Below are 23901 nucleotides of genomic sequence, written 5' to 3'. Positions count from 1 at the left end.
TATTGTACATCCTCCAGGGCAAGGATTGGTTACAAAAATGGCTGAGGGAGCAAGAGTGTCCTTCGTAAGTCTGCTCTATGGTTTCTCTTCCAGTTTTACTGAGATATAATTGATGTGTAGCGCTGATAAGGTTGAGATGTACAGCATAATTGTTTGACTTACATGGATCATGGAGTGATTACCAGTATGAGTTAGCATCAATCATCTCATATAGATACAAGGAAAAAAAAATGTTTTTCCTCGTGATGAGAACACTTAGGATTTACTCTTAACAACTTTCATGTATACTCTGCAGCAGTGTTAATTATATTCATCATGTTGTATATTACATCCCCAGTACTTATTTATCTTAAAGCTGGAAGTTTTCACTTTGTGACCGTCTTCATCCAATTTCCTCTCCCCACATGCCCCACCTCTGGTAACCAGAAATCTAATCTCTTTTTCTGTGAGTTATTTTGTTTTGATTCCATATATAGGTAAGATTATACAGTATTTGTCTTTCTCTGACTGATTTCACTTAGCACAAGGCCCTCAAGGTCTATTCATGTTGTCACAAATGGCAGGATTTCCTCCTTCTTTATGGCTGAAGAATATTGCGTTGTATATATGTATCCCATGTCTTTGTCCATCTACAGATGAAAGGATAACATTTAGGTTGTTTCCATGTCTTGGCTATTGCAAATAATGCTGCTCTGAACATGGGGTGTGGGGTAGGGACAGATATCTCTTCAACATAGTGTTTTCACTTCCTTCTGATGTATTCCCAGAAGTGGAATTGCTGGATCATGTGGTTGTTAATTTTTTTGAGGAATCTCCATACTGTTTTCCATAGTGGCTGTAGCAATTGTAATTTCACCATCAGTGCATAAGGGTTCCCTTTACTCCACATGCCTGGTGGCATTCCTTATCTCTTGTCTTTTTGATGCTAGCCATTCTAACAGGTGGGAGGTGATAGCGCATGTGGTTTTGATTTGCATTGCCCTAATGCTGTTGAACATGTTTTCACGTACCTGTTGGTCGTTCATATATCTTCTTTGTCAAAATGTCTATTCCAGTCCCTTGCCCATTTTTTAGTTGGATTGTTTGTATGCTATTGAGTTGTATGAGTTCTTTACATATTTTGGATATGAACCCCATATCAGATATTTGGTTTGCCAGTACTTTTTCCCATTCCATAGGTTGTCTTTTCATTTTGTTGGTTGTTTCTGTTGCTCAGCAGCTTTTTAGTTTGATGTAATCCCACTTATTTATTTATTTTTTAAATTTTGTTTGCTTGCGCTTTAAGTGTCATGTACCAAAAATTCATTGCCAATACCCATGTTAAGGAGCTTTTTCCCTACGTTTACTTGTAGTAGTTTTATGGTTTCTGGGTTTACATTAAAGTCTTTAATCTATTTCCAGTTAATTTTTGTGAGTGGTGTAAGATAGGGGTGTAATTTCATTCTTTTACACGTGAAGATCCACTTCTCCCAGCCACATTTATTGACGAGACTGTCTTTTCTCCACTGAGTATTGTTGCCTCCCTTGTCAAATATTACTTGACCATATGTATTTGGGTTTATTTCTGGGTTCTTGATTCTGTTTCAGTGGTCGAGGGGTCTCTTTTTATGCCAGCACCGTAGTGTATTGATGACAGTAGCTTTACAACATAGCTTGAGTTCATGAAGTGTGATGCCTCCTGGTTTGTTCTTTTTCAGGATTGCTTTGACTATTCAGGGTCCTTTTTGGGTCCATCTGAATGTTAGGATTGTTGCTTCTATTTCTGTAAAAACTGCCATTGGACTCTTGGTATGGATTGCATTAAATCTATGGATGGCTTTGGGTATTATGGAAAGTTTAACAATATTAATTCTTCCGATCTATGAACAAGGAGTCTCTTTCCATTTATTTATGTCATCTTTGATTTTGTTCATGAATGTCTCATAGTTTTCAGTGTAGAGATCTTTTGCCTGCTCCGGCTGTATTTTTTCCTAAGTATTTTATTGTTTTTGATGCTCTTGTAAGTGGGATCATTTTCTTTGCTTCATTTTCAGATAATTCTTTGTTAGTGTATAGAAACGCTACTGAGTTTTGCATGTTAAATTTGAATCCTACAACTTTATGGAATTTATTGATTAGATGGTAAGTTTTTTGGTGGAGTCTTTAGGAATTTTTTTAGATATAAAATCATGTCATCTGCAAATAGAGACAATTTTACTTTTTCCTTTAAAATTCGGATGCATTTTATTTGTTTTCCTTGCCTGATTGCCCTGGCGAAACCATCCAGTACTATGTTGAATAGAAGTGGTGAGAGTGGACACCCTTGTCTTATTTCTAATCTTAGAGGAAAGCTTTCAACCTTTCAACCTTTATTCTTATATTAGCTGTTAGCTTGTCAACATTATGACCATGTTATGTATTGTTATTAAGTTGAGGTAAATTCTTTCAATACCTACTGTGTTAAGAGTTTTTTGCTTTTTCATCATGAACAGATGTTGAATTTCATCAAATGCTATTTCTGCATCTATTGAGTTGATCATATGATTTTTATTTTTCATTCTATTAATGTGAGGTATCACACTGATTATTGTGGATGTGTTGCAACATGCCTACCTCTCAAGATAAATCCCACTTGATCATGGTGAATGGTCTTTGTAATGTGCTGCTGAGTTGAGTTTGATAGTATTTTATTGAGAATTTTGAATCTATATTTATCAGGTATATTGGCCTGTAATTTTCTTTATTGGTGGTGTCCTTTTCTGGCTTTGGTACAAGGGTGATGTTGGCCTCGTAAAATGAGCTTGAGAGTGTTTCCTCCTCCTCTCTGATTTTTTTTGGAAGAGTTTGGGAAATATTGGCATTAATTTTTTATTTTTAAAAATTTTATTGGAGTATAGTTGATTTACAATGTTGTGTTAATTTCAGGTGTACAGCAAAGTGATTCAGTTATACATGTACAGACACGTATTCTTTTTCAAATTCTTCTCCCATTTAGGTTACTGCAGAATACTGAGTAGAGTTCTCTGTGCTATACAGTAGGTTCTTGTTGCTTATCTTTTTAAAATATAGTAGTGTGCATGTATGTGACCACCAAACTCCCAGTTTATCCCTGAGCCCCACCTTTCCCCTTTGGTAACAACAGGCTTGTGTTCTAGGTCTGTGAGTATGTTTCTGCTTTATGCATAAGTTCATTTGTATCTTTTTTTTAGATTCCACATATAAGCGATGTCATATGATATTTGTCTTTCTCTGTCTGACTTACTTCACTATTGAAGTAAGTATGAAGTATGATAATCCCCAGGTTCACGCATGTTGCTGCAAGTGGCATTATTTCATTCTTTTTTTGTTTGTTTTTTGAAGATGTTGGGGGTAGGAGTTTATTAACTCATTTATTTATTTTTGCTGTGTTGGGTCTTCGTTTCTGTGCCAGGGCTTTCTCTAGTTGTGGCAAGCGGGGGCCACTCTTCATCACGTTGCGCGGGCCTCTCACTATCGCGGCCTCTCTTGTTGTGGAGCAAGGCTCCAGACGTGCAGGCTCAGTAGTTGTGGCTCACGGGCCTAGTTGCTCCGCGGCATATGGGATCCTCCCAGACCAGGGCTCGAACCCGTGCCCCCTGCATTAGCAGGCAGATAGTCAACCACTGCGCCACCAGGGAAGCCCCTATTTCATTCTTTTCAATGGCTGAGTAGTATTCCATCGTAGATGTATGTACCACATCTTCCTTATCCAGTCATCTGCTGATGTACATTTAGGTTGTTTCCATGTCTTGGCTGTTGTAAATAGTGCCGCAGTGAACATTGGGGTGCATGTATCCTTTTGAACCATGACTAACTTTAGTGTTGTGTTTGGGTTCCTTATTCTTTTTTGTGTGTGTATCTATTGCAGATTTTCAGTTTGTGGTTACCATGAGGTTTTGACATAGCAGTCTATATACAAATAGGTTGTTTTATGTTGCCGGTCTTTGAATTTCAAATGCATTTCCAATATCCTGCATTTGTACTCTCCTGTTCTCACGATTGCTGGTTTTGATATCATGCTTGTGTGTGGATGATTTCTTACCTTTACTTTATGTTTGCCTTTACCGGTGAGCTTTCCCATTCGTAATTTTCTTGATTCTAGTTGTGGCCTTTTCTTCTCCTCCTAGAGAAGTTCCTTTAGGATTTCTTGTCAAGCTGGTTTTGTGGTGCTGAATTCTCTTAGCATTTGCTTGTCTGTAAAGCTTTTGATTTCTCTGTCGAATATGAACGAGAGCCTTGCTGGGTAGAGTATTCTTGGCTGCAGGTTTTCCCCTTTTATCACTTTAAATGTATTGTGCCACTCGTTTCTGGCCTGCAGGGTTTCTGCTGAAAAATCAGCAGATAACTTTATGGGGATCCCCTTGTATGTTATTTGTTGCTCTTCTCTTGTTGCTTTTAATGTTTTTTCTTTGTATTTACTTTTTGTCAGTTTGATTAACATGTGTCTCAGCATGCTCCTCCATGTGCTTATCTTGCATGGGACTCCCTGTGCTTCCTGGGCTTGAGTGAGTGTTTCCTTTCTCATGTTAGGAAAGTTTTGGGCTATATTCTCTTCAAATATTTTCTCAGCCCCTTTGTCTCTCTATCCTCCTTCTGGGACCCCTGTAATGGCAATGTTGGTGTGTTTAGTGTTGTCCCCAAGGTCTCTGAGAGTGTCCTCATTTCTTTTCATTTTTTTTCTTTATTGTGTTCTATGGCAGTGATTTCCACCATTCTGTCTTCAAGCTCACTTATTCGTTCTTCTGCCTCAATTATTCTGCTACCGATTTCTTCTAATGTGGTTTTCTTTTTAGTTATTGTGCTCTTCATCTCTGTTGGTTTGTTCTTTAAATCTTCTAGTTCTTTGTTAAACATCTCTTGTATCTTCTCAATCTGTGCCTCCATTCTTTTTCCGAGATCTTGCAACATCTTTGCTGTCATTACTCTAAATTCTTTTTCAGATAGGTTGCCTATCTCCACTTCATTTAGTTGTTATTGTGGGTTTTTATCTTGTTCCTTCATCTTCAACATATTTCTCTGCTGTCTCACTTTCTCTGACTTTCTGTATTTGTGGTCTCCTTTCTGCTGGCTGCAGGATCATAGCTCCTCTTGCATCTGATGTCTGCCCCCTGGTGGGTGAGGTTGGTCCTGAGGCTTGTGCAGGCGTCCTGGCTGAGGGGGACTGGTGCCTCCCCATTGGTAGGTGGAGCTTGTCCCTCTGGTGTGCAGGGCCGTGTCAAGGGGTGTGTTTTGAGGTGGCTGTGAGCTCAGGACAGCTTTAGGCAGCCTGTCTGCTGATGGGCAGGGTTGTGTTCCTGTGCTGCTGGTTGTTTGGCCTGAGGCGTTCCAGCACTGTAGCCTGTAGGCTGTTGGGTAGGGCCAGGTCTTGATGCCAAAATGGTGACCTCTGTGAGAGTTCACGCCAATCAATATCCTCTGGGTCCGTTGCCCCCTGTGTCCTTGCGCCCCCCACCAAGTGAGCCACAGCTGACCCCCACCTCCCTAGGTGATCCTCCAAGACTCATAGGTATGTCCAGCCCAGGCTCTTATGGAGTCACTGCTTTGTGCTTGGTCCTAGTGCATATGAAACCTTGTGTGCACCCTTCTGGAGTGGCATCACTGTTTCCCCCAGTCCTGCACTCAAGCTCAGCTGGCCTTCAAAGGCAAATGCTCTGGGAGTTGCTCCTCCCGATGCCAGACCCTCAGACTGAGGAGCCTGACGTGGGGCTCAGGAGTCTCACTCTTGTGGGAGAACATCTGTGATATAATTTATTTTGCCGTGTGTGGGTCACCCACACCTGGTGGGTATGGGATTTGATTATGTCACGAAAGTGCCCCTCCTACTGTCTTGTTGTGGCTTCTTCTTTGTCTTTGAAGGTAAGCTATCTCTGTTGATAGGTTCCAGTCCTTTTTGTCAGTGGTTGTTCAGCAGTTAGCTGTGGTTTCGGTGTTTACATGAGAGGAGGCGAGCTCAAGTCCTTCTGCTCTGCCGTCTTTTCCAGAATCGAGGGGCTGCTTTTGGTTTGCATGCTTGCTGCCTCTTTCCTCAGCGTGTACTGGCCATTATCCCCTGGATATGGGGTGTGCAGGTGCAGCAGCACTTGCGTGCTCCCAGGGTGGTGGGGGCAGGGCTTGGCACCTGCTCACACATCTCCTAGAGTCGGCTGCAGTCCTTGCACTCCCGGGACATCAGGCGTGGGGCTTGGCGCCTGCCTGTGGGTCTTCTAGGGGCAGCTGCTCTCTGCGCTCTCCCAGGACAGCAGGAGCAGTGCTTGGCACCTGCTTGTGGGTTTTGTAGCAGTATCCTGTGCCCACTTCTGGAGCCCACAATGGCGTCGGTGAGTCGCACCTGCCCTGGTAGCTCCTGTAGTTGGTGTCTCGTTGCCTGGGGGTGCTCACAGGGAAAGAAGCTCTTATAGTGGTCCCACCCCTCTTCTCGTGTGTCCCCGAATAACGGCACCTTGCCTCTGTGGCAGGCCCTGGCTTCTTCGGAGTACACCCTCAGTTGCCACAGTCCGGCCTCTTCAGGCTGTCTCCGCACAGCCAACCCCAGTCCTCTCTCTGTGTCTGACCTCTGAAGCCTGAGCTTCAGCACCCAGCCCCCACCTGCAACAAGTGAGGCAGGGAGACTGCACTGAGCTTCTGGCCTAATCTTTTTAAATGTTACTCACGAATGTAAGTGCCACCGTTTTGAGTTAATCACTTGCGTGATTGCTTATTGGAAGAGTGCCCTAATGTGATTCTTTCATCAAACAGTTCTTATGTGGTATCATTGGTTATATTTACTATCACAGAGCTCTAGTTGAAGTTAGCTCTCCTCGGTGACTTCAACACCCACACTAATGACACTTCTGATAGCCTCTTCACTGGGTTCCTGGACCTTATTAAGTCCAGTGATCTCCACTTTTCTCTTTCTGTTTCTGGTCACGTTCACACTTGTCTGACAGCAGAGCACCAGCTCCAGAGTCTCAGTGAATCTTTCCACCTCTCCAGCTTTCACTCGTTTTGAACTTGGTCTTCGCTCCCTTTGTTGTCTCTCATAAACGTTCAGCACAGTCCTAGAATCACAGCCCCTTTCCCGTGATTTACCAGTTCCTTCCTCTGGGGTAAGTGCAGTCTTCTCTTTTTTCTGTCAGGAAACAAAAGGCTTCGATGCAGTCTTAGAGGAAGCTCTGAACCATGTGGATGTATTCATCCTCTCCAACCTCATTTGCTCTTGCACTGCCACGCAGCAAGCATGTTTTTAACCCCTCAATTATGTTGTATGGAATGAGCCACAGTGGTAGGAAATACCATTGATCTCAAATGATCTTTCATTCATTCATTCAACAAAGATTTATTGAATATTTATTATCCCTACAGCTTTACTCCACAGATTTTTAAAATAGTAATACTCTTCAACGGTTATATTCGTACTAAGGGGTGATAATGGATGGTGTTTCTGAGATATTTTATACCTCATCATTACTTCCTAGGTAAGTAGGTAACAGTAAAATATATGATATAGCTAAGAGAAGCCTAAAACTTAAAAACTAACTTTTCTAAGGGAAAATCAACAAACAAGCATGGACTGCGACCTCACATTTCCAAAAACGAAATATGCATATGTATAAACAAAGGCCTTTCATCCAGTGTTTCGTTAATGAAGAATGTAAACTAAGTAGAGACACATAGTGAGAAACCTTCAGAGCAGATAGAATGTATTTTTTTTAACATGTGATTATAGGACCATAAAATGAGATGTTTGTGGTCAGTATTTGTACTAGTCAGGGTTCTGCAGAGAAACAGAACCAATAGGATTGACTGATTGATTGATTATAAGAATTGGCTCACGCAATTATGGAGGCTGACAAGACCCAAGATCTGCAGTCAGCAAGCTGGAGACTCAGGAGAGCCTGAATAAAAAGAGAACCAAGAGGAGCTGATGTGTCAGTTTAAGTCTGAAGGCAAGAAAAAAACTGATGTCCCAGATCGAAGGCAGTCAGATAGGAGGCGTTCCCTATTACTCAAAGGAGGGTCAGCCTTTTTGTTCTTTTGAGGCCTTCAGCTGATGAACGAGGCTTATCCACACTAAGGAGGGCAATCTGCTTTACCTAGTCTACCAATTCAAGTTTTTATTTCCCCCATTGTGGTACTTGGGCCTCTCACTGTGGTGGCATCTCCCCTTGCAGAGCACAGGCTCTGGATGCGCAGGCTCAGTGGCCATGGCTCACGGGCCCAGCCGCTCCGGGGCATGTGGGATCTTCCCGGACCGGGGCACGAACCCGTGTCCCCTGCATCGGCAGGCGGACTCTCAACCACTGCGCCACCAGGGAAGCCCTCAAGTTTTTTAAGACAAGATTCTTTTTCAAGTTTTATTGAGTTATAATTAGCATATCACATTGTATTAGTCCAAGGTGTATAATTTGATATATGTATATATTACAACATGATTACCACAATAAATATTGGTAACATTAATTACCTCACATAGTTATAAAATTTTTTCTCTTGTGATGAGAATTTTTAAGATCTGCTCTCTTAGCAACTTTCAACTATGCGATACAGTATTGTTAACTATATAGTCACCATTGCTGTACGTTACATTCCTGGAACTTATAATTGGACATTTTTACCTTTTGACCGCCTTCACCCATTTCCCCCACTGCCCATCCCCACCTCTGGCAACCACCAATCTCTTCTCTGTCTCTGGGATTTTTTTGGGGGGTACCATTTATAAGTGATAGCATACAGTATGTGTTTTCCTCTAACTTATTTCACTAAGCATTTTGGCCTCAAGGTGCATCCATGTTGTTGCAGTGGCAGGATTTCCTTCTTTTTTATGACTGAATAATATTCCATCGTATATATGTACAGTATTTTCTTTATCCATTCATCCAACGATGGACATTTGGGTTGTTTCCATGTCTTGGCTGTTGTAAATAATCTGCAATGAACATGAAGGTTCAGATATCTTTTCGACATAGTGATTTCATTTGCTTTGGATATATACACAGGAGTGGAATGCTAGATTCCAATTTGTTATTTCTGTTTATGTCAGTAGTCGTTCATATTGTACTTAGTAGTTCCCAGTAGTATTTCTATGTATATATGGTAGTTTTATTTGTAATTTTTTGAGGAACCTCCATACTGTTTTTCATAGTGGCTGAACGAAATTACATTGCAACCAACAGTGTACAAGGGTTCCCTTTTCTCCACATCCTCACCATTACTTGTTATTTCTTGTCTTTTTGGTGATAGACATTCCAACAGGTGTGAGGAGATGTCTCCTTGTGGTTTTGATTTGCATTTCCTTGATAATTAGTGATGTTGAACATCTTTACATGTATCTGTCGGCCATTTGGATGGCTTCTTTGAAAAAATGTCTATTCACTACCTCTACCCATTTTAAAATCAGATTGCTGTTTGGGTTTTGATACTGAGTTCTATGGTTTCTTTCTTTTTTTTTTTTCCGGTACGCGGGCCTCTCACTGTGGTAGCCTCTCCCGTTGCGGAGCACAGGCTCCGGACGCGCAGGCTCAGCGGCCATGGCTCACGGGCCCAGCCGCTCCGCGGCATGTGGGATCTTCCCGGACCGGGGCACGAACCCGTGTCCCCTGCATTGGCAGGCAAACTCTCAACCATTGCACCACCAGGGAAGCCCTGTATGATTTCTTTATGTATGTTAGGTATTAACTCCTTATCTAATATATGATTTTCAAATATTTTCTCCCATTCTGTAGGTTACCTTTTCATTTTGTTGATGGTTTCCTTTGCTGTGTAGAAGCCTTTTAGTTTGATGTAGTTCCACTTGTTTATTGTATATTTTGTTGACTCTGCTTTTGGTGTCAAATCTGAAAAATGATCACCAAGAGTGATGTCAGCGAGCTTACGTCCTATGTTTTCTTCTACTGAGTTTATGGTTTCAGGTCTTATGTTCAAGTTTTTAATCCAGTTTGAGTTGATTTTTGTGTATGTTTTTAAGGTAAGGATCCAGTTGCATTCTTTTGCATGTGGCTGTCCAGGTTTCCCAATACCATTTATTGATGTGACTATCCTTTCCCTATTGTATATGTTTGCCTGTTTTGTCATAAATGAATGGACCATATATGTGTGGGATTTTTCCTGGTCTTTCTATTTTTTGTTCCATGAATCTATTTGTCTGTTTTTATGCCAATACCATATTGTGTTGATTAGTGTAGCTTTGTAATATACTTTGAAATCAGTAAGTGTGGTATCTCCAGCTTTGTTCTTCTTTCTCAAGATGTCTTTGGCTCATTGGGTTCTTTTGTGGCTCCATACAAATTTTAGGATTGTTTTTCTCTATCTGGGAAAGATGCCATTGGAATTTTGATAGGGATTTCATTGAATCTGTAGAGTGTTTTGGATATTATGAATATTTTAATAATATTAACTTTTCCAATCCATGGGCACAGACTATCTGTCCATTTGTTTGTGTCTCCTGCAATTTCTTTCATCAGTGTTTTATAGTTTTCAATGTACAGAACATTCACCTCCTTGGCTAAATTTATTCCTATGTAGTTATTATTTTTGTTGCAATTATAAATGGGATTGTTTTCTTAATTTCTCTTTCTGATCGTTTGTTGTTAGTGTATAGATATGCAACTGATTTTTGTATATTGATTTTGTACCCTGCAACTTTAAATTTGTTTATTTGTCCTAACCGTTTTAGGGTGGAATCTGATTTGGTTGCCTTTTATCGTTTTTTTTTTTTTTTTTTTTTTGACTGATTGCTCTGGCTAGGACTCCCAGTAGTTTGTTGCATGAAAGTGGTGAAAGTGATCATCCTTGTCCAAATCAAATGTTAATCTCATCCCAAAACAGCTTTACAGATACACGCAGAATAATGTTTGACCAAATATCAGGACCCTCCGTGGCCCAGTTAAATTGAGATGTGAAATTAACCATCACGGTATTATTCATATTAAATGCAGAGTCAGCAAATAAAAATTCTAGTGTCATAATCTGTGAAAAGTCTTTGTTTTGACTTTCAATTCCTTTCATCATTTAAAAACGTAAACGAACTAACAGTTACAGAAGTGATATTAGTAAGTTCCTACTAGGTGTCGGTGATTACCTCTTATTCATTCATTCAGTATATTTTTATTGAGTACCTTTTTATGCCAGGTATTTTTTATAGGTACTATCACAAAACCTGGTTCTATGAACTCTTCGTATTTGCATTGTTTTGGAGATAAGTGCTCTTCAGTGTTTCATGTTAATCCCTTGTTTAAAAATTAATAATGCAGTTGGCTCAATGATACATTCATAAGAAAGTGGACCATACAGCAGCAGTTGGTGGCTTATCATCCTCTCCAAATGTATATATTTGATGTGCATGCATATATATAAACAAATCATTTAATGAGGGGTAGTTAAAGTGATATATCCATCTAAAATGAATATTATCTGTCCCTGTGCTGTTCACTCTACATTATCTTATTATTACAGTTACTTTCTGAGTTAATTTTTATTATTATTACCCATAGTTTTCAGATAAAGAAATTGTGAATTACAGAGTATGTAACATGCTCGAGCACCCATCTTATAAGTAGCAGAGAGTGACACTCTGAACTGGATTCCTTTCTAGGTAGTTTGGAAAGTCTGGCTGGACCGTGAGGATTAGAACAAAGACTGTTTAACTTGTTTGAGCCTAGATTTCACACAGTAGGGGCTCAAAAACATGAATTAAAGACTGAGTAGCCTTTGAAAGTTTTAGTTTCATTACTTGTCCCAATTAAAACAGTGAGTGGGAGTGGATGTTGAATATGTATTTAAACTATGTTTCCTTTAGAAGGAAAACAATCAGTCACCCAATCATGACCAATTCTTCTTAGAATTTTCCTTTAATGTGCACAAACATAAAACTAGGTGTAAAGCTCTGTAGGTTTAAAGTATGCTTTTATAGCTGTAAAGCTAACAAGTTGTAAATGTATGTGTATATGTATCTCATATCTCTCATATAAACATATGAGTATATATATACCATATACATGAGATATACACATACATGTGTATATATATGTATATATGTGTATACACGTATACATGGAAATATATCCGTGTGTGTATATATCTCTTGGAAGAGAGACTGAACGCCAAGACAAAACCTCGCATTCCTTTACAGGACGTGCAATGCAGATCTGCTGTGGAGTAACTGCTGGATTTGGGAAGGAAGGTGAGGCCAAAGGCAGCCCATTAAAAAGGGAAGAGGCTGTTGGAATTGGGAATTGAGGTGAAGAGAACTACTGACAGGATTTTAAGGGATAAGACTCTTGCCTTTGAGTGTCTGTGTGGTAGAGTCCGTGGCCTGGAGTAGAAGGGGAAAGCTGTACTAGAGCAGCTTCTGGTGGCAGGAATATTGTTTTCTTATACATGCAGCTATTGAAAGCTACTGCTTAACATTCCTCAGATCTTAACTGTCAAGGACAAAACAACAGTGGTAATAACTGGAAATGTCAGTTCCACGTCCACAATAATCTATTTACAACTGCTTACCTACTTCACGAGTTCTCTATCAATTATCCATGCTTTTATTCCCCCCAAATCATCACGTTTTGCCTTAATCATGTATATTCCTCAGTTATGCTGTAGAGAACAGCAATTTTCCTTATGTGGCCCTTCCCCCTTAATTTTCCACATCAACAATCCCTAAGTTTTGAAAAAAGACAGTAGCGTATAAATGAATTAAGGTGCAGAATTCCTCCAATTATGAAGATCAATTCCTGGGTCATTATTGATTGATAAATATATTGATCACATCAATGTAAGTGTTTTAATCCGTTTGTCTACAGAGGCTGCAGCTACCAGATGAAAAAGCATAATCGGTTTATTCAGTTGTTACAAATGTAGGAGGGGGAAATGGAACTAGGATTAACAAGATTTTATGCAGAACCAAGAGTCCACTTCCTGTCTTTCCAGAGACACTGTTCTATAAACCATGGTATTGATTTTCCTAGCCAGGCTATTAGGCATGTTTGGTTAGATTACATTTTGAATTAAAGCAGTTCATTATAGTAAATGTCTTTATGGGACACTTCTTGGAAAAGAGTGCTGTTGGGCCAAATGAAGAAGAGAAAACAGGTAATAATATAATATTAGAACTCTTTTTACAAAATAACATCTCAATTCCCGTTTTGTGATAGGTTCAATAACATGTTAGAAAACTGCAGTATGTGTATGCGTGTATGGAACGCATACATTTGTATGTGCATATTAGGCTTTGATTGCTAATGTTAATTTTGCTAAAATTTGGACCTTCCTGTGGATTGTGGTATGTATATATATTAGCTAGGTAATGTAGACATTAATGGGAACATGCATCGTAGCTGCTTGTATGTGTGTGCATTCTGTGAAGTTTTAATTTTAAAAAAACTATAAATGTTGTACTAGATGCCATGGATCAAGTCAGCACTAGTAGAAAGCTAAAGTTATTGATTATTCTGCATTTTTCATATCTGTAATAGGAGGTGATTCAGGAAGTTTTTTGCTAGCTACTAAAAAGTAAGCTAAGATATTTAAATGTAATCTCTCAGTAAGTTCTATGTAACGAGCACTTCAATCTTGGGAATTTAGATTATTCATGATCTATATTCTCAGTATACTGCTGCATTGCTTAAGGTACATAGGTGCAGAAAGGAGTGCAATATGCATTCTTTACTCCCTTCTTAGGAGGAGGTGAAAGGTGTGGGGTTTTGTGCCAGCTAGTCGTCCGTTGGAAGCCTGACTCCATGCCTTCCAAGCTATGTGAACTTGCCTATAGTGATCTACTCATCAGAAAAATGGTACTAACGATATGAGATGTCATGAAGGTTAAATTAGACGATGCATTTATGATGATGCTAGTATTACACAACTCATTGATTGCAGTGAATACACAGTAGCTATTATTTTAGAAACTAGACTGACCCTGAGAAAGTAGTCTACTCACTGTATAAAAGCTCACCTTGGGGCTTCCCTGGTGGCGCAGTGGTTGAGAATCTGCCTGCTAATGCAGGGGACACAGGTTCGAGCCCTGGTCTGGGAGGATCCCACAGGCTGCGGAGCAACTGGGCCCGTGAGCCACAACTACTGAGCTTGCGCGTCTGGAGCCTGTGCTCCGCAACAGGAGAGGCCGCGATAGTGAGAGGCCCGCCCACCGCGATGAAGAATGGCCCCCGCTTGCCACAATTAGAGAAAGCCCTCGCACAGAAATGAAGACCCAACACAGCAAAAATAAATTAATTAATTAATAAACTCCTACGCTCAACATAAAGAGAAAAAAAGCTCCCCTTAATTTTAAAATTTTAGACTCTTCTGTTAAAATCCTGGAAGGCTAATATAATGCTTTTCTCCTTCCCTCTTATTTTGTTCTTTTTCTTTTTTAGCTAGTCACTGAAATCTGTTTTATGTTATTTCTGGTGGAAAGGTTAGCAGGTAATGCAGTTCCAAAATATGAATAGCTTTTGGAATTAATAAATCCCAAAGATTAGTATGAGAAAGAGGAATTAATCTTCAAAACGTAGGTTATAAAAAATATAAATTTATATAGCCTTTAGACATTTGTAATATTATAGCCCTGAGCCGCTGTTTAATTTCAAGTGTATCTGTCTTTTCATTCTAAGGAAATTGTAAACTTCCTAAGGTCAGGGACATTAGATCATGTCTATTTATTTCTATTGCAGAGCTTTCTCTACTTGGGGCGTAATAATAATAATGGTGCAAAGAGTAGTAGATCTTAATTTTAATCCTTTAATTTTAAATTACTTTAGTGTAGAGTAGTAAATTAATAGATATTATTTAAAATTACTTCAAGAGTATAGACCTTTAGACTATTGAATACAGATCCATTAAATATTGGTACTGGTATTCTGTACTGTATTATGAAAAATATGATAGCTCACAAAGCTGAATATGTTTTTATTTAAGGATATGAAGGAAAGAATGCAAATATGCAATGTATAGTAGATTTGAGGGGTTTTTTAAAATTTTATTGTCATTTTTTTTTTTTTTTTGCCACACCACATGGCACGTGTGGGATCTCAGTTCCCTGACCAGTGATCGAACCCACACCCCCTGCAGTGGAAGCGCAGAGTCTTAACCACTGGACGACCAGGGAAGTCCGCTGAGTGATTTTTAGAAGTTAGTTACTTTCCCCACATGCTAGAAAGAAGGTCTGATTGGGGAAGAGGGGTGTGAAATCAGCGAGATGGTGGAATCAGAGGTTCCCGGCTTTAGTGTTCCTCAAGGAAATACAAACTAGCAACTCTCCACAGACAAGAAGGCCTCTGTGGGGGGAAAAAAAATCCCAGGAGCCAGAAGTGAGGCCGAAGCACCCCCCTGTGGACCACAAGGCAGCTTCATTTTGACCACATAGCCCTTCCTGCAGGCCAGCACGCAGCCGCACCAAGAGGTTTCTCCAGTGGCGAAAGGAGACCCCAGCGTGAGCATCCGGGTTCCACAACATTCTGGGAAGCTTCTCATGAGGTCCACATCCGTCCTTCACGAGGAACACTGGGAGAAAAGGGAAAGCTCAAGCACCTGGTATCAGCTTGAACTAAAGGGGGCGGGGGCGGGGCTTCCGGCTTCCAGCATGGAGATTGTGATGGACTGTGTACCTGACGGCAGTGGTGCCCAATCAGAGAGCACAGCCAGCAGTTCCTTCCACCTGTGGTGTGGAGCCAGTCATCTCATCTGGCCAGGGAGCACGTGGGCAGCTCTAGGCAGATGGGGTCCCCAGCCAGCAGTCTGGCCCAGCCATGGAACTCGTCCTCTATCCCTGCTTAGGCAGGCTCGCAAGCCAGCAGCCCCATCCAACTGCAGAGCGCAACCTCTAGGCTTGCCCAGCCAGGAACCCAAACAGTGACTCTGCAAAATCTTGGAACCCCGTGCACAGACTCGCCTGGCTTTGGAGCCCAGCATACAGCCCCCTGGATGGCTGAGCAGATTTCCCATTTTGTAAGCTATTGAACTACAAGAGTAGCTATTTCATTATCTTTCAATTCTTCCATGTGCTATCAATTTCTTCCTCACAATGCAAAGATTTGTTGGGTATGCTATAAATATTATAAATGGTGCTATAAATATCTTCCTTACTTAAAGGCCTGGTTTTTATTATACATACTAAAGATTCTTTGGTTGCTCTAATGATAGATTGAAAGAAGAACAATATCCTTGTCCTCTGCTTACATGGTAAGTGGTCAGGAGAGCATGATCTGGGTATCGCTGGCCATGATATCCAGTTCTACTGGGTTTGCGATTTTTGTGTCCTTCCAGAGTTGAATTTAATTTATCCCTGCTCCTGCCACACAACTGACAAAGCTGTGGTGGCTGTAACAGGCGAGATGGAAGAGCAGGGTACAACTGGTTCCAGAAAATGAAAGTCCATCTTTATATGTCCTTTCCTAGAGGCCCTGGTGCTGGGAATGTTCTTCCTCTAGTTTCAGTGGTTGGGGTCCAAGGTTTCAAGGTGCATATTTCATTGTCCATGATATTGCTGAGTGTCAGTGTGGAAATAATACACACAAGTAGTAGACTTTGACCTCACACTTGACCTTAGATAATTCAGTTACCTGGAGTTTTCTCAGTTATAAAATGGAGATAAGACGTCTTTGGGGTTTCTCTGTGTTATAAACCTCAAAACAAACAAAAAGCCCCACAAAGATTGTGAATGGGCATTTTGAAAACTTTAAGTAGCTACACTAACACAGTTATACGTCAGGCTCTCCCTAATTCCTTCTCCTTCTAAAAACTATGGATTTTGAAGTCTCCCTGGTGTTAAGAAGTCTAAATTCTGTTTGCGTCTGTTTCTATCTGTATGACAACTAATACCAATGTGGGTAATTGCTGCAGTGAAGGAACCCATATAATTTCTCCAAGGAAAATTTTATTTTCACCAATAAGCAATAGGAGGCCTTATTAGTGGCTCTTATTTTGCAAATGCACATTTTCATCTTAAGCAAAAGCTAGGATTGAGTGAGGTTTAGTTGAAGGCTATCACCCTGGATAAACACCATCAAAAAGTGTTTTTTATTTTTTCTCTTGGCTTCTTTCCTGGGTACCTTTTTAGGACCCTTCCTTGCTCCCTCCTCTTCCCCAAATGTATGCTGAGTATCTGTTCTGTGATGTTGGTGGTATTAGGCACTTATATAAAGTAATCCTTTAATTTTCAGCAAAGTTTGAGTTTGCTAATATAGCCTCCATTGTATAGATGAGGAGACATGCTTCTTGAAGTACAAGGTCACATAACCAAAATATGGAAAAGGAGATATTCTAGTGTGTGTCTTCTGACTATAAATGTGTTGCTATTTCTATGACTTGTGCATATTCTTTAATGCACTTTTAATATTGAGGAAATTGTAGATAATTGAGTCTACTTTTGGTTAAATGGGAGACTTAAATCTCCTTTCTTACGTGTCTTGCACATCACAGCTCTTCTAATGAACTACTGCCCATGGAGTCATTTCACACTACAGTTTGATTTACCTGATTTATTTATTTCAAAGCTAAACCCATTCATTCATGCAGTTGAGTATTTGAGGGCCTGTTATTTAAAAGGGGGTGATTTGTGTTAGAATACAATGGGATAAAGTAGATAATGAGCCCATTGACTGGGACATATAGTATTAACCTTATATACAAAGGAAATGACACATAGCCCTTGTTTTGGATGTGACTGCAGTGGAACCTCTGAGAAAGGCATGTATTATTATACAAGAAACTGATAAATTGTATTTGATCAGTAAAAAGAAGGAAAAGGAATGAGATCTTTTGAAGAGGAAGAGACCACTTCTGGTAGGGATTGTTTCACATTATGGGAAAAGAGAAGGAGATGAGGGTAGAACGGGTTTTTATTGTTAAAAAGTGAGGGAAAAATTGTAGACTCTTAATAAATACTATTATTTAAAAAAGCGTCTCCTCTATTAATTCATTCAGCAAATAGTTATTGAGCATCTGCTTTGTGCTCTGCATTTTCTACATAGTGAGAACTTAGAGGCTAATTTAAAATGTCTCTGTTTTCACAGAGGGTTAAGCCTAGAGAAGAGAGGAGATACAGACATAAACATAGATATACATACCACATCTCGTAGAGATAAATTTAAAGATAAAGCAGGGGAAGGTGGTAGAGAGTGATGCACGGTGATAATTGGGGTGTGGTAGTCTGAGAAGGACTCCCCAGAGAAGCGACGTTTGAGCGATACCTGAATAAAGCGAACCGTATGAACATGTAGGAAAAGAACATTGCAGACAGAAGGAAGAGCAAATTCAAAAAGCTCTGAAGTGGGATATCTCTCATTCTCCATGGAGACTTTAGATTTTCTTCCAAGTGTAATGGGGAGCCTTCTGAGCATTGTAATTGGGGAGGAATGTGACCTGATGTTGATGTTTTAAAGATGACTCTGGTTTACTGTGTGGAAAATATTCTGCAGTGTGAAAAGAATTGCAGTCGGAAAGCAAGGGTAAGAGGCCCTTGCTAATGTGTGGTAAGATATGGTGGCTCAGAGAAGAGCAGTAAGGGTAGAGATGGCGAGAGGCGCTCCCTCTGGGAATATATCGTGAAGTTATATCAAACTTCAGCATGGAGTTAGAGAAGTCAAGGCTAGCCTGAGCAATTGGCTGAGTGGTGATGCCATTTACCAAAATGGGGAATATGGCAAGAAGAGCAAATTTAGAAGTAGGAATGTCTGTGTACTTGTGATAATGCCCTTTCTTTCTTTCTTTCATTGAAGTATGGTTGATTGACAATGTTGTGTTAGTTTCAGGTGTACAGCAAAGTGATTCAGTTATACATACATATATTCTTTTTCAGATTCTTTTCCATTATAGGTTAGTACAAGATACTGAATATAGTTCCCTGTGCTATACCGTAGGTCCGTGTTGTTTATCTATTTTTTATTTTTAGTAGTGTATATCTGTTAATCCGTAACTCCTAATTAATCCCTCCCCCCACCTATCCCTTATGGTAGCCATAAATTTGCTTTTTATGTCTGTGAATCTACTTCTGTTTTGTAAATAAGTTAATTTGTGTCATATTTTAGATTTCACATATAAGTGATAAAGAAGATGTGGAATGAATACACACACACACACACACACACAATGGAATATTACTCTGCCATAAAAAAGAATGAAATAATGCCATTTGCAGCCACATGGATGGAACTAGAGATTATCATACTAAGTGAAATAAGTCAAACAGAGAAAGACAAATATATGATATTTCTTATATGTGGAAGACAATGCTTTATTTTAAATTCCTATTATACATGCTAGTAGAGCGGTCATATGGGCAATCTGGAGTTCACCACTGAAGATAAAAATTGGGGATGACACCTAGAGGGGCGGCATAGGGAGGGTGGGAGGGAGACGCAAGAGGGAGGGGATATGTGAATATATGTATACATATAGCTGATTCACTTTTTTGTGTGTGTGTGTGGTACGCGGGTCTCTCACTGTTGTGGCCTCTCCCGTTGCGGAGCACAGGCTCCAGACGCGCAGGCCCAGCGGCCATGGCTCACGGGCCCAGCCGCTCTGCGGCACGTGGGATCCTCCCGGACCGGGGCACGAACCCGTGTCCCCTGCATTGGCAGGCGGACTCTCAACCACTGCGCCACCAGGGAAGCCCCCTGATTCACTTTTTTATACAGCAGAAACTAACCCAACATTATAAAGCAATTATACTCCAATAACGATGTTTAAAAAAAATAAAAGTATCTACAAAAAAAATTTTCAAAATGGGGGGGTGTCATTAGATATACAGAGATAGTAGACAAAATCATGCTCTTATATTGAATTACCTGGGGAGTTAGTCCCAAGACTGAGCTCTGGGTGAATCCAGCACTGAGGTTAGAAACAGGAGACTTTGAAATTCAAGTTTCAAACTGAGAAGGAGGAGAACAATAGGAATTGTGGTGTTAGAAGAACAGAAAAATGGGGGATTCCAAAAAGCAATGAGTTACTTATCAAGTCCAATGCTCTTGAATACGATGAAAATATTAATTGGATTTTGCCATGACACCTTATTGGTGACCTCGACAAGAAAGTTTCCCTAGCAAAGTAGAACAAAATTCTGATTGGAATGAATTCAAGAGACCCTGGGAGATGAAGACATGGAAGCAATGATTTATAAATGACACTTTTTGGTAATTTTTCTACAAAGTGGAGCAGAAAATATAGAGTGGTAGCTGGAGAGAATAATTACGTCAAGAGAATTTTTATTTTGTTTTCTTTGATTATTTCAGATGATGTGAGTTATGAGAGGCTTTTTTGGTTTTGGTTTGTTTGTTTGCTTTTTAATGACAGGAATTATCCCCCAAAAGACAGAACAATAATATAGGAAAATAAGGGGGCAGATACAGGACAAATATTTAATTTGGCAAAGTGTTGGGATCCAGTGCACAAAGGAAAGGCTTTGCCTCAGTAGAATAAAGAGTTCATCGTCTGTCTCTGAGGGGATAGAGAATATGGGTACAGATGTCACTGGCCTGGTAGATGTGGTGATGGGAGGAAAAGACGGTTCTCTTCTAAATTTTTTAATTTTATCAGTGAAGTACAAAGCAATGCTTTGAGAAGGAGAAATGGAAATAGGGTGTTGGCCAATTGATGACAGATATAAGATGATCATTGGAAAATGGGAAAATATATTGATGAGGGAAATGGGGCAGAACTTTCAGCTAGTGTTGAAGGCTCATTTAAGATTCATGCCATATGTAACCAGTCAGTGTGGTATGTGTTTTTCTCTAGCCATATTTAACTGTTTGGGTGCAAGTACAAGAATGGCAGAGATTAAGATTTAACCAGGACTGGGGTTTTCTCAGAAGAATATAAGAGCGGGAGAGAGAGGCAAAGGAGTTAAAAGTAGACTCAAAGAAGGGATAGTAGAGGACGGTGGAGTCTACGCTGGGAACGTAAGGAACTGAACGCAAGGCACAATTAATGCTGAAAGAGTGGTAAGGGTCACTGGATTGGAAACGTGTTGGAATTGAAGGATTGGAGGTTTGGGAATATGAAAAGGGGTGATCAGCTAGGTAAAAAGCAGGGATCGGAAGGTGGAATAATTGAAAGTGAGATTTGAAGTTGGTGTCATTATTGCCCCAAACAAAGTCTAGAGTCTGACTGTAGGGATTGGTGTCTCTAGTGAGATGAGGGCCAGACGAATGGAGCTAGTGCCAGGATTTGAATGGATAGTCTTTGTGAATATTTAAATCAAGAACGTTGATGAGAGTAGTCACAGGGAGCAAGTCAGGAATTCAGACACTAAGTCACCTCAGTGAAAATGGGGAAGTGAGTGAAAAGGGAGTAGTTGATTGCAGTGAGGATGTTGGTGAATACTACAACCTGATGGCTGTGTTCCCTTCTCACGAGGGTGAAGTATATACACATACTTCCATTTACAGATAAATTCCTTCATTACTGGAAACAGAAGTGTGCTGCAAATCTGTGCTACAAATCTTTCTAGCTACAAATTTCCTGTCCCAGACAATTTTACCTGTTAGTTTGGAAACGTAAAGAAGTTGCTTGATTTCTTATTTTACATTTATGAGTGCGTTTTAAATCGCTATTCATGAACTGCAAAGATTAATCTTACTTGAATAGATATGTGTGGATATTTGATGGTGCTGTGTAGTTTTGCTCACGCAGACCTATTTTGCACACTAGATTTGCCAAGAACTTGAAGCTCCCTGCTATTCCGCACCTGTGTTATATGATATGGAAACACTCTTCCACAGTGAATTTTTATGAATATGGTAAAACTTTTAAGTATGTTCAGTTGGGAAGCGTGACAAAAGAGCATAACTAAAGTTTCACCTATAATTTTGGTAAATAGTTTTCAATCTGTTTTGGGGGCTTGATGCAATCCTAATAAGGGGGATAACCATTTCATTATTAAATGGGGCTAACATTATTTTGGCTACCGATGTCAAGTTTTGCTTAAGAAAGTAATTGTCATAATTAATTCATTATAATTTTAATACAAGTAGAACTCTCTGACTCCTTTTTCTCAGCACAGTTATTTTGAAATGTATCCCATTTTGTAGCTGACCTAACTAATCATACTTTTAAAAAGTAATTCTTCTTTTTTATGGTTTTATTTTTACAAATAATTGATGCAACAATGTAGTATTCACAACATTATAAAATGTGAGAAGAGTATATGTGAATATTGATTTCATAATTGATAAAATTTATATAATATTGATGAACCCAAGCAGAAGGTCACTGAGAAATATTTATAAGCATTAGGTGTTAAATTAACAGATGTAGAATCAAAGTTGTACGTACATGGTGGGATGGACACTCACCATGAATTCTGATTGATATTAAAATGAGAGAGAGAAATAGCCAAGTAAGTAGTAAATAGAAAACTGTCTAAACATCTTCTCGTGCATCATCTCCATTTTGGCTGATTTTTATTACTTTGTGTATAGGAGTCTTAACAGAATCATATTTCCATCCCTTCCTGAGGAACAGCCTCTCAAGGATGTCTGGTATCCTGTAGCCCTTGCTTAGAATGAAATCTTTAAACGCTATTTGTTCCATAAAGATCTTCAAGAATGTCGTGTTCAGGAAGCTTCTTTCTAAAACTCCCATCTTCAAGTAAGACGTTGGGGTCAATTGAAGGTTTGTCATTAACTAGCTTTTTCCACAACTTGGGCTTCAGGTACAATGCACCATACCTCATCTCCACCGAGTTGGGTTTCTAAGGATTCTGTGGCTTCTGGGGTTTCCTCTCCCAGTTTCCTTCCTCTCTGGATAATTTTATCTTCTCCATTTTCTCTAGCCCGATGCTGTACTTTACCTTTGAAGGGACCTGGGTTACTTTCTTCATGTAGACTGTATCCTGGGCTGGTGGCCACTCACACGGTTTCGTGATGAGCTCTTCATCAATGCCCAAGTTTCCAAAAGCAGCAGCCCATTTGAAGGATTTACAAATTGCTTTCGGTACTTCTCTGTGAACAGGAGGATCAGTGAGTGAATCCTTTCTGCTTGACTTCTTGTCTTCGTGATGCAAACAGGCTGGATGTGACACAGGAGCCTTCTTTGGAGGTTCCAGGTAGACCTTGGCAGGACGTTTTTTACGAAGCTTTGTGGGGGACTTCGTTGTTTTCCTGGGGCCCTGACAATAAGCCCATGTGTCCTCCAGCTTCCCGTCAGGATCGAGCACTTCCAGCACCTTTAATAAGAGGTCTGCAGGTAGACCTTCCTCCAGATTCAGGTAGAGAGCCAAGGGATGCTTGGTCAGCTGGGCTTCGATGTTCTCCACGAATGCCTTCTGTGCTAGCTGGGCTGGCGAGAGCGTGGAAAACAGGTCTGCTTCCTCGGGCAGCTTTTTCTGACTCTTTTTGGGGGCATGCTGGGGAACTCTGTGAGCAATCCTGGGGAGGAAGCCCTCCTTAGGGCTGCGAGTGATCATATCTTCACAAGGTGGGCAACCCTTCCGGAAGTCGTCCAGCAGCTCTTTCACAAATATCCACCGCCGGCTGTCCAGGGAGGTGGGGAACTTCGGGAGCATCTTCTTGTGCTTTGCGAAACACTTGGAGGGCAACTTGTCTTTGTACCAGGGTTTGCGGGTCATGTCCAGGGGCATCGGTTCCAGTGGCCCGGGTCCTAGCAGCCGCTTCTTGTCCGCCATGGTTGCCCTGGCCTCTGGGGGCACCACCGCTTCAATAGTTTGCTGTTCCGGCCTCTCCGGTTGCTAGGAGACCGTGTAGCCAGGTGCAGCCAGGTTCTTCCCGGAGGCGGGTCAACGCAGGCGCCCTGTGAAGCCTGCATTTCTCCCAGGATGGGCGGTGGGTGAAAGCTCATTCCTTATTGTTGTAGTTACTGTTCCGTTGTATGGACATAGTGCCATTTATTTATCCATTCACCTTTTTTTTTTTTTTTTTTTGCGGTACGCGGGCCTCTCACTGCTGCGGCCTCTCCCGTTGTGGAGCACAGGCTCCGGAC

The 23901-nt window shown here is 40.5% G+C and overlaps 1 pseudogene across 1 annotated transcript; it reads right to left on the bottom strand.

The window, feature by feature from the left end:
- Positions 1-22323: 22323 nt before the first annotated feature.
- Positions 22324-23587, bottom strand: LOC307069625 (protein FAM47E-like; annotated as a pseudogene). Its single transcript has one exon. The product of its transcript is annotated as a protein FAM47E-like (transcript).
- Between the last annotated feature and the right edge of the window lie 314 nt (positions 23588-23901).

The sequence above is a fragment of the Hyperoodon ampullatus genome (assembly GCF_949752795.1).
Source record: "Hyperoodon ampullatus genome assembly, chromosome: X".
NCBI lineage: Eukaryota > Metazoa > Chordata > Mammalia > Artiodactyla > Ziphiidae > Hyperoodon > Hyperoodon ampullatus.
This window is presented reverse-complemented; position numbering and strand designations above follow the sequence as displayed.